The sequence below is a fragment of the Equus caballus genome, chromosome 18 (genome assembly GCF_041296265.1).
Source record: "Equus caballus isolate H_3958 breed thoroughbred chromosome 18, TB-T2T, whole genome shotgun sequence".
In the NCBI taxonomy this organism is placed as follows: Eukaryota; Metazoa; Chordata; class Mammalia; order Perissodactyla; family Equidae; genus Equus; species Equus caballus.
In genome coordinates, this window is record NC_091701.1 from 42,437,904 (window position 1) to 42,452,557 (window position 14,654).

The 14,654-nt window shown below is 39.0% G+C and overlaps 1 protein-coding gene across 22 annotated transcripts in view; it reads left to right on the plus strand.

Moving 5' to 3' along the window:
- The window catches only part of TANK (TRAF family member associated NFKB activator), an 86,575-nt gene that overhangs the window by 15,133 nt on the left and 56,788 nt on the right, over window positions 1-14,654 (plus strand). For 8 of the 22 annotated variants that reach the window (XR_011428510.1, XR_011428508.1, XR_011428511.1 and 5 more), the window contains exon 1: window positions 1,298-1,406. The exons of 10 other annotated variants lie outside the window; for them this stretch is intronic. The gene's annotated coding sequence lies outside the window, so the exon portion shown is untranslated. Of the gene's footprint in view, window positions 1-1,297; window positions 1,407-14,654 lie in introns of those variants that run through there. 4 more of the 22 variants (XR_011428504.1, XM_070241877.1, XM_070241879.1 and 1 more) reach the window with 1 other exon arrangement.

The following is a 14,654-nucleotide window of genomic DNA, read 5'->3' on the forward strand; positions in this document are numbered from 1 at the left end:
CTGAAGACCTGTTCAGGCATGTCTTAGCTAGGATCAGTAAGACAGGAGAGTTCTCAGCTTTGGAAGTTTCATCAAGTCCATGGATATAAAGCTATGTTCTGGAGCAGGCTCTACATGACAACAGTACATAGTATTCCTGGTCATTTTAGTCTAGGCTATCAAATTGCTATTTCAACATCCTTAGTACGCTTGTGCTTGGTGGTAAGGTCTTTTTCAGACACCATTGACCCACGTCAGACATGTGCACAAGCAGTGAGTTTTAAAAATATTTTTAAATTAAATAAATAAATAGGTCATCACCACAGAAGCTTCTGAGAGTGCTACACGCATTCAGCCAGATGCAATCGTGCTCCAGTCAACATGGACAGTCCCAGCCTTCAGTGATCTCAGTAAGCTTCCACACGTGCTGTGGATTTGACTGCGCACTTTTCCTGAAAGGAACCCCAGGGAAAACCTTGCTGGTGGGAAGGAGCCAGCCTGACAAAAATGACGGCGGACAACACCTTTCGTTTGCAGAGCATTCCAGACTTTACTGTGTGCTTTCGCTCACGTTATCGGATTGATCCTCCCAACCATCCACCCAGTGAAGTAGGTTATCATTGTCCTCATTTGCCGGATAAAAATATTAAGGTTCATTAGATTAAGCAACTTGCCTGAGCCAGTAGGTATCTGAGCTAAAATTGGGAGTACAAACACTTTTCCTGAGGTATCTCTCAAAAATGTCTATCTTGAGAATATTCAAGAATAGCTAGGAAATGGAGTAACGGGGAAGTTCACGGGAAATTTTCTGATAAAGGTCTTCTTGCATTTACTAACCAACTTTAGCAAGTTCATTTAGTGAAAGGTGTTAGAGAAAAACTAAACGGGTGTGTGTGTGTGTGTGTGTGTGTGTAGCGTTTCTCAGAGTGTGCATCTTAACCACATCCACATGAGGATTTGTAGAAAACGCAGATTCCTAGGCTTCACCCCAGTTGCTCTGAAGTCTAGGAATCTCCACGGGTGAGTCGGTGAATCTACATCTTTAACAAGCCTCTCAGGTGATTCTCGTGTACGCTAACTCACATACAGAGTGATGTTAGACCTAGTTATTTATTGTTTGGCAAAAATCTAGCCAAGACCCTCAGGTGACCTTTAAACTTGACACTGGACGCCTCTCTGCGCCTGTGGTTTTCCCTGCGAGGTGGGGCGGGGCTTCGCTGGGCGTCGCTTGGATGGGTGGGGCGAGGGGGCGGGGCCTGGCCGGGAGGGGCAAGGCCTGACCTGGCGGGGTGGAGGGTGAAGGGTTAAATGGCTCCACGCGCAGGCGCTGCTCTCTGAACTGGAACGGAAAACAACTTCCGGTTGGAGTCACTCGGCCCGGCGCCGCCGACCCGAGGCTTAAGAGACCGGCGTGGAACCCTTGAACTGTGAGTAAGAAACTTCGTGAGCGAGTTGGTGTGTCCGAATCCGTCGCGCGCGCCGACGGAGAACTTGTGTGTGTGTGAGCAAGAGGGACGCGCTGGCAGGATAGGCGCCGCCGGGAGAGAAGCCGCGGAGACTACTAGTGCTCCGAGTGGGGAGGGACTTTGTGCGAGAGGAACCAGCCGGGGCCGCTTCTCGGAGCGGACCCGGGAGGGGCTTTCCGGGCCCGCGACGTCAGCGCCGCCACGCCGGCCCGCCGCGACGCTCCCGGGGAGGGCGCCTGCCCCCTCGGCGTCGGCAGCTCGCTGGACTGCAGTGCTCCGCCGCGAGACGGGGCAGGCGGGGCTTGCGGTGTCACAGTGAGCGCTGGACCTCGTCAGGAGCGTCCCAGGCACCCTTCCAGGAGCTAGTACTACTGTGCTTACTCTTTCGCAAACTTCTTACTAGGTTCTTTCTGTTGTTTTTCCCAAGGTTGTTGCACAGTTCCGCTCTCTGCTTTCCTGTGGGGTGTCATCATAACCTTGTCAATGAGAAGTTGGGTAACTTCCCCGAGGGTCACGGAGAGAATGGGTGGCAGAGGCGGAAAGAGCAAAAGCAAACCAGGTGTTAGGTAGAGGCCCCACCCCGGTGTCAACGGACTAGCAAAGAGTTAACAGGTGTAAAAAGCCGTGCTTGTCAAGAAGTGAAGAAAGAAAAGGGAAGGTACTCAAACCAAAGAGGAGTTGTGTTTCCCTCACTGTTAGGCTGTCACAAGCAAAAGTGGAGCAGCCTTGCTATGTAAAGTGTCATTTACTTCACAGATGCTTTTGACAAGTTATCATAAGGGAGAAATGGTAGTACAGGAAGTGAGGTGCCATGAAAGTGAAGGAAAATAAAATGATCTCCCTCCTTACCACGGTTGCAATACACTTTTCAAACGAGAGGCAGAAGAGAAGCGAGCACTGTATTCCGTTGAAAATTGTCCTCATCATTTGAGAGGGAAGGAAAGCCCTAAAAATGAAACGACCATGTATAAAGCAAAAAATGAAGCTCCTCCTCTGCCCGTTCCCCAACCATAGGTACTCCAAGGCCTTCCACATCTCTCTTATAAGTACGTAAACATGTTGTTTTGCTTTCTTGTGAAAATGAGGTTATGTATGCATACCATTCTCTTAGCTGCTTTTCCAGATAAAATATATGATGGAAATCTTGTCATATGTAGCTCTACTTTATCTTAATATCAGCATGATATTCCTTTGGATGGACCATAACATAGTTAACCATCTCTTAATATGGCCTGTCCGTATATTTTGCCCTTTATTCTTCACATTTACTTTTCTACATTTCATTAGAATACAGATATATTAGTCCTTTGTGAAATATATGGCATATAGTTTCGACAACTGTCAGTCTTTTGGCTTAAAATGTCCAGGTTTTGTATTGCTTGAGAAGGCAGTCCCCACTGAAAAATTAAAATATTTTCCTATATTGTCTCTTAATTCTTATTATCGTTTTTTTGTGCTTTACTCGTTAAGACATCTGAAAGGTTTTTTTGTACATTGTATAAGTTAAGGATATAGCCATTTTTCTTGAAATCAACCTATTCCCAACTGACTAGATATATTACCTTAATATAGTTTCCACATGTACCTGGGTCTTTTTTTGGACTTTTCTGTTGCTTTGTTCTGTTTCTCTCTTCCTATACAACTACCAATCTCTTTGATTATGGCACTTTTCGTAATTCATAAAGCAAGTCTCTTCATTTGTCTTTTTCAAAATTTTCTTGAATATTATGTTCTCTTTCAGGTAAAATTTTAAATAAACTGTTATATTTCATTAAAATAATCCTTTTGGTGTTTTAGCTCTTATATTCACTGATATTTTGTGGCTGTTATGTAGATGAATGTTTATATATCTGGCCAATTTTCTAAACTTATTATTTTTAATAAATTGTCTTGAATTTCTAGGAAAACAATCATTTAAATATCATCTCTTCCTTTATACTTCTTTCTTTGATTTAATGAATTGCCAGTTTCTCTAGAACAGTGATATAATAGTGATTCTGGCTATCCTTATCTAATTTTTTAGGTTATCATTAAATACAAGGTTTACTGTTAATTTTCGATAAATTTTATTTATCAAGGAAATGTCTTTAATATTTCTAGCTTACTAGGATTTTTGCAGAGAGTGGATTTTGGATTGTGTCCAAAGTCATCGTCTTTTTTTTTTTTCTGTTTGCATTGAGAACAGTTTTAAATAATAGATGTTGAGTGTTTATTTGGTCGATATAGTTCTTGTTGTTACATGATGTCTTTTCATTACTACTTAACTAAACGTTTTTATCTGGAATGGAAGTTGAATTTTGTCTTGTGGTTTTTTGGCCCATCGTGTGCTTTTCTTCTTTGATCTATTAGGATGGTGAATTATTTTCGTAGATTTCCAGTTTGTGAACCAACCTTACACTTGGTCATGGTGTAATATTTAAGTATATGGGTTCCTTTTTGGTCACATTTTCATGTAATAGCAATAATTGAGTTTCATCTATAGTCCTCTTTTTCTGTGTTATCTTTGCCAGAGTTTGATGTTAAGGTTATGCTAGTTTCCTAAAAAGAAGTGGGAAGAGTTCTTTCTCTGCTCTGAAGTAGTTTAAATAGCATAAGAGCGCTCTGTTCTTTGAAAGTCTGAAAGAATTAACTTATGAAACCATCTTGTCCTGAAAGTACCTTGTTCTTAAAACAGCAACAATATTCAGCAAAAAGGTCCAGAACTCTAAAAAGTGAACAAACAAAAACTCCTTAGAGTATATCCAAATAAATGAAAGGGTCTGAAACACCAGTAATGTTGAGAACAAAGAACTGCTGTACTGATCCTGGTCATTTTTTCCACTTCTCCTCCCTCCCTTCTTTTTTATGGTCAGGGAAAATGCTGTAGGTAGGCTGATACTGATAATAAAAGGATTTTCTGTCCAAAAGTCATCGTCTCCTCTCCTCTATTCCAGTTATATTATAGAAGAAAGGGTGTTACTTCTGCATGGGCAAGTTCTTCTATGCCCTGAAAGAAACCAAGAGTGAAACTCAGCTGGGAAAGCGTCAGTTTCACTTTGTCGTCATTTGCTTCCCAATTTTGCTGGGAAATTTCTTACTTTAGACGTAATAACCAAGCTGACATTCTACTGTAGCCAAATCCCATAAGGAGTTTCAAAATGAGTGGGTGAGAAAATACATAAGCTCAGCATGCTTGTACTTATTTAATATGAAGTGAAAATCATTAGCACAGTCTAGGTAGGTGCGTGGTGTGTGCACACACATAGAGCAGGGCTGCTTCTAAGGAATAAAAACCATCTAAGCAAAGCCCATCTTTTTACTCAACTAATAGTTTACTGTTAATATGTGGTTGATAGTGTATTATGTAATCTTTGGTAGAGTTATTAACTTCTATAAATGATATCAAACACTTTTTGATCACTTTAAAAAATATGACCTTAGGCAGGTAATATAATTTAGCAGTGTACATTTGTGAACTGTGGAGGATACTTCAAGACAGTCATAAGTGGTATTTACAGAGGGATGTAGGCATTATGTGAATGCTTAGATATTTGAGTATTTTAGTTGATTGTTAATCTAGAAAAAATAATTATTGACATGGTTTGGGGGCATTCTCTGTGACAAAGAATGACTTTGCATGTTTTTTAAAACCATACCAGTTATCCAAAAGTAAATGGTAAATAAAAATAGCCTATTGATGTAAAACTTCACTGTTCTAACTAATCTGATGTCTTGCGTTAGCTGATTAGCTGTTATTACTATTTATACTTTTTGTTTTCTAACACCTTATAAACACGAATATTACCGTTTAATTTCAACTTGTTTGTGTTTAGTTGTGTCAAGCCAAGTTTTAGTTTCTATTTGCTGTAGGATTTATGTTGTGGCTGTCATTCCCCCCGCTATCTCCCATGCTTGCTGCTGTGGTTTTCACTCATTGGTAGAGGGAAAGAGAAGGCTATTATCTAGGATAGGTAACAAAAATCTGTTGATAGTCCAGGACCAAGGTTCTGAGTCATCTTCAAAAAAGGATAACAGAGAATATGAAATGAATTACTTGCGAGTAGGTGGCTGATTAATGTACAAAGTCTTTTGAATTAGGTGCAATATTTGACAGCTGTTCAAAAAAGTTGAGGAGGATTGGAATAGGCAGTGGTACTAGGTCCTTCACAACTGACAAGGCTTTGGAACCTATGTAATACATATTATAGTTTTTCAATCACTAGTCTATAGGAACATATTTTTTAATTGTGGTAGAATACACATAACGTGAAATTTACCATCTTAACTATTTTTAAGTGTGCAGTTCAGTAGTGTTGAATGTATTCACATTGTTATTCAACCAGGAAAAACATTTCTTAAGGGACTTATTTTTTTAAGAAAAAGAGTTTGGAAAGTATATAATAATGATAGTTGTTTGTCTCACGGGGGAAATGTCCTGTACAGAAGCCTGTGTGTTCTTCCTTTTACCTTCAGAGATACTCCAGGATGTTAATTGTCTCTACTAAATTATGAGAGTAAAGAGTTTGAGCACCGATGATCCGCAGTAGCTTTCACTTACCAGTACTTTTCCTTTGCAAAGAAGAAGAGTCTATTGAAAATAGTTTGTTAACAGTGAAAACAAAGTCTGTCTTTCAAGTCATTGCCATAAGAAATTATTAGAAATTGAATGGACTAAGAAAAATAATGAGTTCCATTTCGACGGTTACGTAGTAAGTTGCATAGAAGTTATATGAATTCAAGGATTCTGTAAGTTATGAGAATCCTTGAATGTTTGCGGTGGAATGAGGCATGAAGAATTGTTCTCTTGAGCAGCAGAACAAACACAATCAGGTAATTTTGCTATGGGGAGTGACTTTCTATAAGGACGGAAGTCAGGGACTCAAGTCCCTTCAAAATAATACATTTTTTAAAATTGCTTGAAGAAAATCCTGTGTTATTGTGGGATATTTAATTGATTTTACTATTCATAACCATTTATTATGTGGCATTTACTATAATGTAATTCATGACTGCATATATTTGCTATCCCTAAACTAGAAATGCATTTCCCTTGATACTGATGTTTCTCAACCTTTTTAAATCCATATTTCCTTTTTGATAAACATTAAAATCTCACAAGTCCTAGGAGAGTTTGATATGTACCCGTCCTTCCACACAGTCCTCTCTTACACCTCCTCATACTGAATATAAACTTTCTCTTGTAGATTCCCCCATCCAAGAATATTCTACAGAGCCCTACTTTATACAGTTTATGAAAACAGATTTTTAACATTAAATAGCCATTTTTAAACTGTATTCGCCCGACCTCCCCTCCACCCCCACCTCCCTGCCATCTCCAAATTCTAACATGCCCCTCCTCAGGGGAGAGGATACCCCTTAGTGGCTGAGCAAGCTAACTGAGCAGTGCCATGTTTCTGTCCACCTCAGAGGGTAGGACTTCATATGCCTTTTCCCTTTTGGTGTTATACTGTTTAGTTGTGCACTTCAACCCATAGAATTTGTTAAACAGTCTGAGAGAAAGAAGTACTACTGGAGAAAAAAGGAAGTGAAGCAAAGCTGAGACTCATGGGTGTGGTCTTTGACTCTGAAGTCTTCTCTTAACTCTTAGAAGATAGCACAAAAAGTTTCATCATATTCTAACATCCAGCAAAATGGAGAACCTGATCTGAGGAGCTTTAGGTTTGATCATTGGGGTTGTCTTACCTTGTTTATCTTGATGCATTTAGCCAACCAGTTTATGGAAAAAATACAAAATCCAAATTCTGACACTGCTGGATCTATGATATTAGTTTCTGTTATTTCAGTTCCCTGATTGGAACACAGTAACAGTGTAGTGCAGTGGGTATATCCATCACCAAAGTTTACAACCTGGAAAGTGAGAACAGAAATGCAAGTTGTCATTTTGGAGAATTGGCTGCTTGTGTTATGGAACTCTCTTAAAAGTGGGAAATGAGCCTAAGTAAATGTTAGGAGTGACATTACCTTTCTTCGGGTAAGGAAAACACACATACTTTTGAGTGTCTTTAAAGATTTACTTAACCATCTATGACAGAGGATGTCCTTTTAGAGGATGTTCTTATTTTCTGCTTTTTGCTTCTGATGCTTTTTGTGGGTGAAGAGGGGAACACAGGGCTAAGATATAGAAAAGACAGGATGTATCTCTCACTTATTCACTTCTTTGTTTGCTAAGGTGGTAACTTTTCTGAAATAGAATGTGAACTCTTATTATTATTCATACCCCAAGGGGTTAGGAAAAGCAGGTGATTTTTTTTCTAGGGTAGAGTGGAAGAGGTAACAGTTACCCAAGGTGATTTCCTTCCCCATCCTGAAACTGCTTTAGATTTAAACTGACCTCTCACCACAAGTGTGAACCCTAGCAGAACACTTACCCAGAAGCAGAATTGTCTCAGCAGTGGGGGAAACCCAGCAGAGGGGCCTTTCCCACCCCCCAGATCACCCACACTTGCCTTTACAGCCCCACAAAAAGTAGACCTTATTAAAGAATTGTAAATCATTCTGGGGTGGGGGTGGTGGGAATCTACCTTTAAGCCTGCGATTCTTTTTAAACTTGAAGTCCCGATATATATAACTAATTAAAGTTGAGCTCCTGTGGTTGAACTGGGCAGTTGGTGGTGGAACATTGTTTGGTTCACACAACCCCAGCCTCAGTGGGGCTCTGGAAGCACCACTACTTACCTTTATTACTTTATTCAGAATTGGTTAACTGTCATTTGGCAGCATGATACTGGTTGCCAAAGACAACAGCCTTAAGATATTTTATCTATGAAATAAGAAAAGTTCATTTAAAAGGGAGAAGGAGGGTGGGAGGAATTAGAGTACAACTTCAGAAGATTCGCCATCCAGATAGTAGGAGTTCCAGAAAGGAACTCCTTCCAGAAAGGGACACAGAAGGACTAAAATTGCCGAAAATATAATTTGAGAGAATTTCCAAGAACTGAAGGATGAATGTCCAGATGGGTTAAGTACAAAATCAGAATTCAGAGTGGCTCTGTACTTTAACAAAAACAAATGGAAGCTAGAAGAGAGCATAGTAAAGCTTTCAAAATTCTGAGGAAAAATTATTTCCAACCTAAAACTCTTAACCTGGCAAACTGTCAGTAAAATCTGAGGGTAGAGTAAAAATATTTTCGGTTATGCAAGTTCTCAAAAAAATTTACTTCACACACTCTTTCTCAGGAAGCTACTAAGGATTTGCTCCACCAAATAGGAGAGTAAAACAACAGAGATGAAGATTTGGGATACTGAAAATGAGTGATTCAGCTAGAGAGAGGTGAACAGAGGGAATCCTCAAATTCAAGGTGGAAGAAGGTCACAAGATGAAGGCTTTCCTCTGAGATGAAATTGATAGAGTAACTGAACTGTCTGAATAAATTAAGGAGTTGTATTAGTGATAATAAAAAATAAAGCAAAAAGTTTTTTCAGGGCAAAAAGGTTTTTCGGGAAAGGTAAAGGAGCCATAGTATAGTATATGACTCAGCAGTGAATAGCATTGCATAGTCCTAAGAAAGTAAAGCTTGGGGGCCAGCCCGGTGGCATAGTGGTTAAGTTTGCACAGTGGTTAAGTTTGCGTGCTTCACTTTGGCTGCCCATGGTTCACAAGTTCGGATCCTAGGCACAGACATAAAACTGCTCGTCAAGCCATGCTGAGATGGCGTCCCCCATAGAAAAACTAGCAGGACCTCCAACTAGGATATACAACTATGTACTGGGGCTTTGGGGAGGGGGGAAAAAGAAAGGAAGCTTGGCAACAGATGTTAGCTCAGGGCCAATCTTAAAAAAAAAAAAAAGACAAAGTAAAAGTTGAATGCTAATCCAAATCATATCCAAAAATAGGATATAATTGGGAGAATGGGGATGACAGAAAGTACAGGGAGGGGGGCAAAAAGAGAGCTGAATCCTTCCCATGCATAGTGGGAAAACAAGTAAAACTGAGAAATCAATAGTGGCAATATTAGCATGTTATTTAGAGATAACAGAGATAAATACCAAAAGGAATCAACCAAAAGAGCTGAAAATTGTTGCCAAGGTAAAGCAGGAAATGGGGAGGGTGGGGAGGAGGGCAAAGGACTACTGTTTCTCTTAAGCTTTGTGAAGTTATGTGACTCATTAAAATATAGATATGTATGGCTTTAATTAAAAATAAAATCAAAACTAAATTAGCGTGAACGAGGTAGAGATTGGACTTTCACATCAGAGAGACCTGGATTTATCTGGGTCTTCCATTTTCTAATTCTGTGACCCTAGTCAACTTATTTGACCTTTTGAAGCTCAGTTTCCTTATCTGGAAATGGGAGATAATATATGCTCCTGCAGAGGGAAGATTAAAATAAGGTAGTTTATTTAAAGCACCTGGCAAATAATATTACCTCAAGAGATGTTGGTCCCTACCCTTCTTCCTAATGTTTCCCATGAACAACCTCCTTCATTGTTGGGATGCTTGCCATTCAAACACAAGACTAAGACTGTCCTTCTGGTCCATGGCTCTGTGCCTCTTTGGATTGAAGGCATGTCATTAGGATCTATGTCCTTTCTCAACTATCTGTAGATAGTTTTAGAATTTAAATAGAATTGAGATGGTTTGAGTATTAGTAAGGAGAGCATCAAGGTAAAAGGGCTCTTGCTGCTTGGTGGGAGAAGAGCTGTGGTCACACTCGAATTTCTCTCTCAACATGAACTTCAGTGCAGATGCCATTAATGGAGTCTCTTGCATTAGTAGAGAAAACACTTGTCATACAGACTGATGAGTTGTGGAAATTTCATGGAACCGGGATCGTTAGAGTGCTATTGCTCTGGTCCATCTGCCAAAGTATTAAAATACTTTTTAAAGGAAAAAAAAAAAAGATCATCTACTCTAGCAACTGCTAGTTTTGTTTTCAAATTCTATATACTTCTCTGGAACAATTCAGAAAGCAGATCTCTGTGAAACAAAAGGAGACTTTATGAAAGTCTGTTTCCCTGCCTTGGTGCATATTTGTGTAGTGTTTTACACAGATACAGTGCTCTCCCAGTTATGACTTGACCCCCTATGGCAATGGTTCTAAATCTGTCTTACAGCTGCTCTTCCCCTTTCCCCCTTACCCTCCCTTCCCCCCAAAAATTATAATCCAAGAAGTCTTGGACAGGGTTTGCTGATCTATTTTTTTAAACCACCCTGATGGTGATAATGTGCTGACAGGTTGGGAACCTGTCTCCTACATCATGCTCTACCCCAAACATTCTAAACTGGGGCAAATGAGGGAACCGAGGTCCACAGAAAGGTTAAATGGTGTGTTCACTCTCACCCGTCAACAAGCATGTCTAGACTGGTCATGTATTCTGTACTCCAACGCTGATTTTATCTTTGGTTGATTAGGCTTTTTAACTTTGATTCTCTACTCTACAAATTGTCATAATAGAGAAATTAACACTTTACACAAGATGTGGTCTCAGTTAAAAATTGTTTGGAATCTTTATTTTATAGCTTCTTTATTTTTCCTAGTTGCAAAATGAAGTGAAACAGCAAATCTAGATTTTTAATAAACTCTTTCTTCTCCACAGTTGGGATAGCACAGCAAGTATTAGGATTTACTAGGTCTGAATATTCATATTTGAGGAAAACTGTTGTGGCCCTGAAAAGAGTGGAAACTTGGGTAGTGTGGGCACAGATGCAGGTCTGAGAGGTTGGTTTGTCAGCCTACCCAGGAATTTTTGAGTCCTGTCTTCAGGAGTATTCAACAGTTGGATTGAGAGAGTGTGTTGCATGATGTAAAAATATTGCATCTGGTTTTAAACTTTTATCGTATTATACATTTAAAGTCGCACCCTAAACGTCTTGGGAATGACTGGAAATGGAGATCTGGAAATCTCTGAAACCTTATTTATTTTCTCAATTGAGTTCTCACAATTACTTCTAATAAAACAAGTTGTGCCTTGCAAGGATTTACCCAAGAGCCTCTAGGTGTCCTCAGGGAAATTAAAAGCAGGGCTGTGAAGAGCCGTAGAGTCCTGTGCCAGTGGTTAAGAGCGTAGAGTACAGCTTGGTAATTATGTAGGCTTTTGCCTCTTCCCATTTATCATTGGTAATATTCTCAAGGCTAAATGACTGCTCAGCAACTTAAACTGCAATTTAAGAGAAAACAGACCTTTTTGTGAAAAGGTCCTCTGGCTCCTGAAGTTTCACTCTCTTTTCATAGAAGAGCTCTCTCCTTTCATGGTGGTTTTGTTCTGTTACAGTAAATGACTCAGAGATGCTGGAGGGGCCCCTAATCTGTTAACTCATGAGATTTTAACTACTTCTTTTTCAAAAACAACTTTGCCCTTTATGAATCTGGTGCAGCCTGTGACATCGCTCACATTATTGTCTTCTGTTGTGGGAGAACTTTTCAAGATTACTGAAAATATTTTTTTTGAAAATTTTCTGGTTAAGACCAGAAGATCAGTGCAAACTATCCTACTCTTGTGAAAGATCACTAGTAATACTATTTTATTATCATAAATTTGGTAGAATAAAAAAGAGAGACTTAGGAAAAGTCACACATTCACTCTACCAGAGAGTTAGTTTTCGTTATTTAACAGCGTGTAAGGGTTAGCAGAACAGAGCGTTAGATAACATTCCCACCTATTTGGCTGATAGTCTCTTTATAATAAGATAACGGACTTCTACTAAAATACCTTACTGTTTTATGCATTTCCTAGTTTTCCTTCTGACATTGTACAGATAGTAAGTGGGCTTATCCTCTTTTTTTATTTATGTTAGGGAGAAAAGAAATGTGCATCTTGTGACACAAAATGGTACAATAATGAGTATTGTTTCTTTCTCCACTATTTTCTTTTCAAAAATGTGGCTTTTTCTGCATGTTTTTGGTAAAAAGATTTTGGCCTGGTTGACTGTCCAAAGATTTACCAGTATCAGAGGACATTCAAAAGAGAACTTCCAAGAATATAAGCAGGAAGGAGGGCATACTTAGCCTTCATTTCTTCCTCTAGATTTTGTTATCACTCACTTGGTACATTTTTCTTACCTATTGCTAATTATGTCTCTTCTAGTAATTTTGGCCAAAATTGAATTCAATATTCCACCCCACCCCCACCCCCCAATTTTTATTCCTGTTTCTCTGTGCCTGGCTATCATCACTGTCTGCCTAGTATTTTGAAAAATATGGCTGGTGATCCATCTTCAACAAAATCACCTGGCTTACTCTGCTTATTAAAATATAGATTCCGGGGCCGCGTCCCAGGCCCATTGATTGGAGAATTGCAGGGATCTAAATGCTGCCTTCTTGTCTATGGTGCAGATCTAGTTGGCCAATGAATTCTGTTGATTCTGCCTTTGAAATGACTCTTGAACTCATGCATCTTTCATTTTTCCTCTGGTTCAAGCCTTCACCTTTCACTCAGAGTACAGCAATAGTTTCCTATGGATATTCCCACTTTGTCTCCCTCATTCATTTGTATTCTATGCTAGTATCCAGTTTACCTTTCTAAAACATGTCCTTCTCCTGCATGAAAATCCTCCATTACTCCTGAATATCAGCAGGTTAAAGTCTAAGTTTCTTAGACTTTAAGGTCTACTTTCTAAGACAGTCTGGCCATAACTGAGTCTGCTATGTATAGTTTATGCAGTTAGTGTACTCTATAACTCTAGGGAGTTCCATTCCAATTATGGTTTATATGAGTGGTGCCCCTGGGCTTTTGCAGTACAGCATAATCATACATAGTGGCTCTATCTTGTCTTAGCACCCTCACTTCCCCATCCTCTCTGCATACACAGTAGACTTTCATAAGTAGAATACTCAACTCCAGTCCCTAAATGCACTAGACTAGTGAATTATCAGTGCCCCTTGCCTTTTCAGAGTAAATATTCTTTCTCCTCTCATTCTCTACATGTTGAAATCCTTATATTTCAGGGCCCAGTTTAAGTGTTAGATCCTCTCTGAAACCTTCCACAATCCTTCTCATTTTAATTCTTCCTCTTATTTAGCTTTATCTTGCTTGTAGCTCTTATTTAACAGTTCTTTTTTCTTCTTTTGAGGTAAAACTTAACATACAATGAAATGCACAAATGTTGAGTGAACTATCGAGTGAGTTCCTACAAATGCTTCTTCTACCTATGCTTCCCAGACTGCTATCAAGATTTACTCATACCTTTTTACACATTTATGATTGACCTGCTAATAAGGTTAATCATTTTCATGTGTGTCTGCCTTACTAAATTATAAGCTCTAATTAGAAGAAAAGGCAGGGATTATGACCTCGTTTCTTTCTTATGGAGAAAAGGAGCCCCTAGTATATGTTCAGCACTGAACCAGTCTGGATTATTATACCAGTTAGGATACAGCTCAGCCCCGCTCTTAAGAGACCTCAAAGGCGGTAGCTAAACAAGACAGAAATTTTATTTTTCTCACATATTACAGTTCAAAGCATAAAATGTCCAGAGCTGATCTGGCAGCTCCGTAATGTCAAGGATCTAGGCATCTTTGTTCTTGTTGTTCCACCCTACCCGTGTTGTTGCACTATCCCTAAAGTATTGTCCTCAGCATGGTATTCTGGGTGACTCACCACAACATTCCTTCCAGCTGGGAAAGGGAAAAAGGTGAAGAAGAGAGCTCATCTTGGAAGTTACATTTTCTTGCCAATGACCAGAATGTAGTCATGTGACCAAACCAACTAAAAATCAGGAATACTAGAAGAGGAGAATGGCTATTAAGGAAAAAGTAAAATATAAGCTTCATATATGGTCTCATTGACTCTTCACGGTAACCTTATAAACTATGTATGATAAGAAAACTAATACTCAGAGAAACTGAGTAAATGGCTAGAAAATTGCAGATCTGGAATCTGAATCTTTTTTCATTGTATGTAGTAAAGTGGTAGGAGAGAATATATAAGTGCTATTAAATAAATAGTCATTAATTTTCACAGTGTTATATCACATATTTTCACAGTGTCATATTATCTCTTTGCTTTCAGGACAGCCTCTGTAACTTTACTCCATGCTTCTACCATCTTAAAATGAAATGCCGTATCAACTGATTGTACCCAAGGCCTAGTTTGTAATACAGTTTAAAAATAAAATGGCCACTCCTTTTAAATCTATAATATCATTTATCAGGAAAAATAAATCACTGTGTTTGCCAAGCAAAAGCTTCTATACTCTGTAGTTGTTTGGAAATGCTATATAATCATAAAGTTGACGGAGATTATATCATTTAACTTCATTTTGAAGGCAAG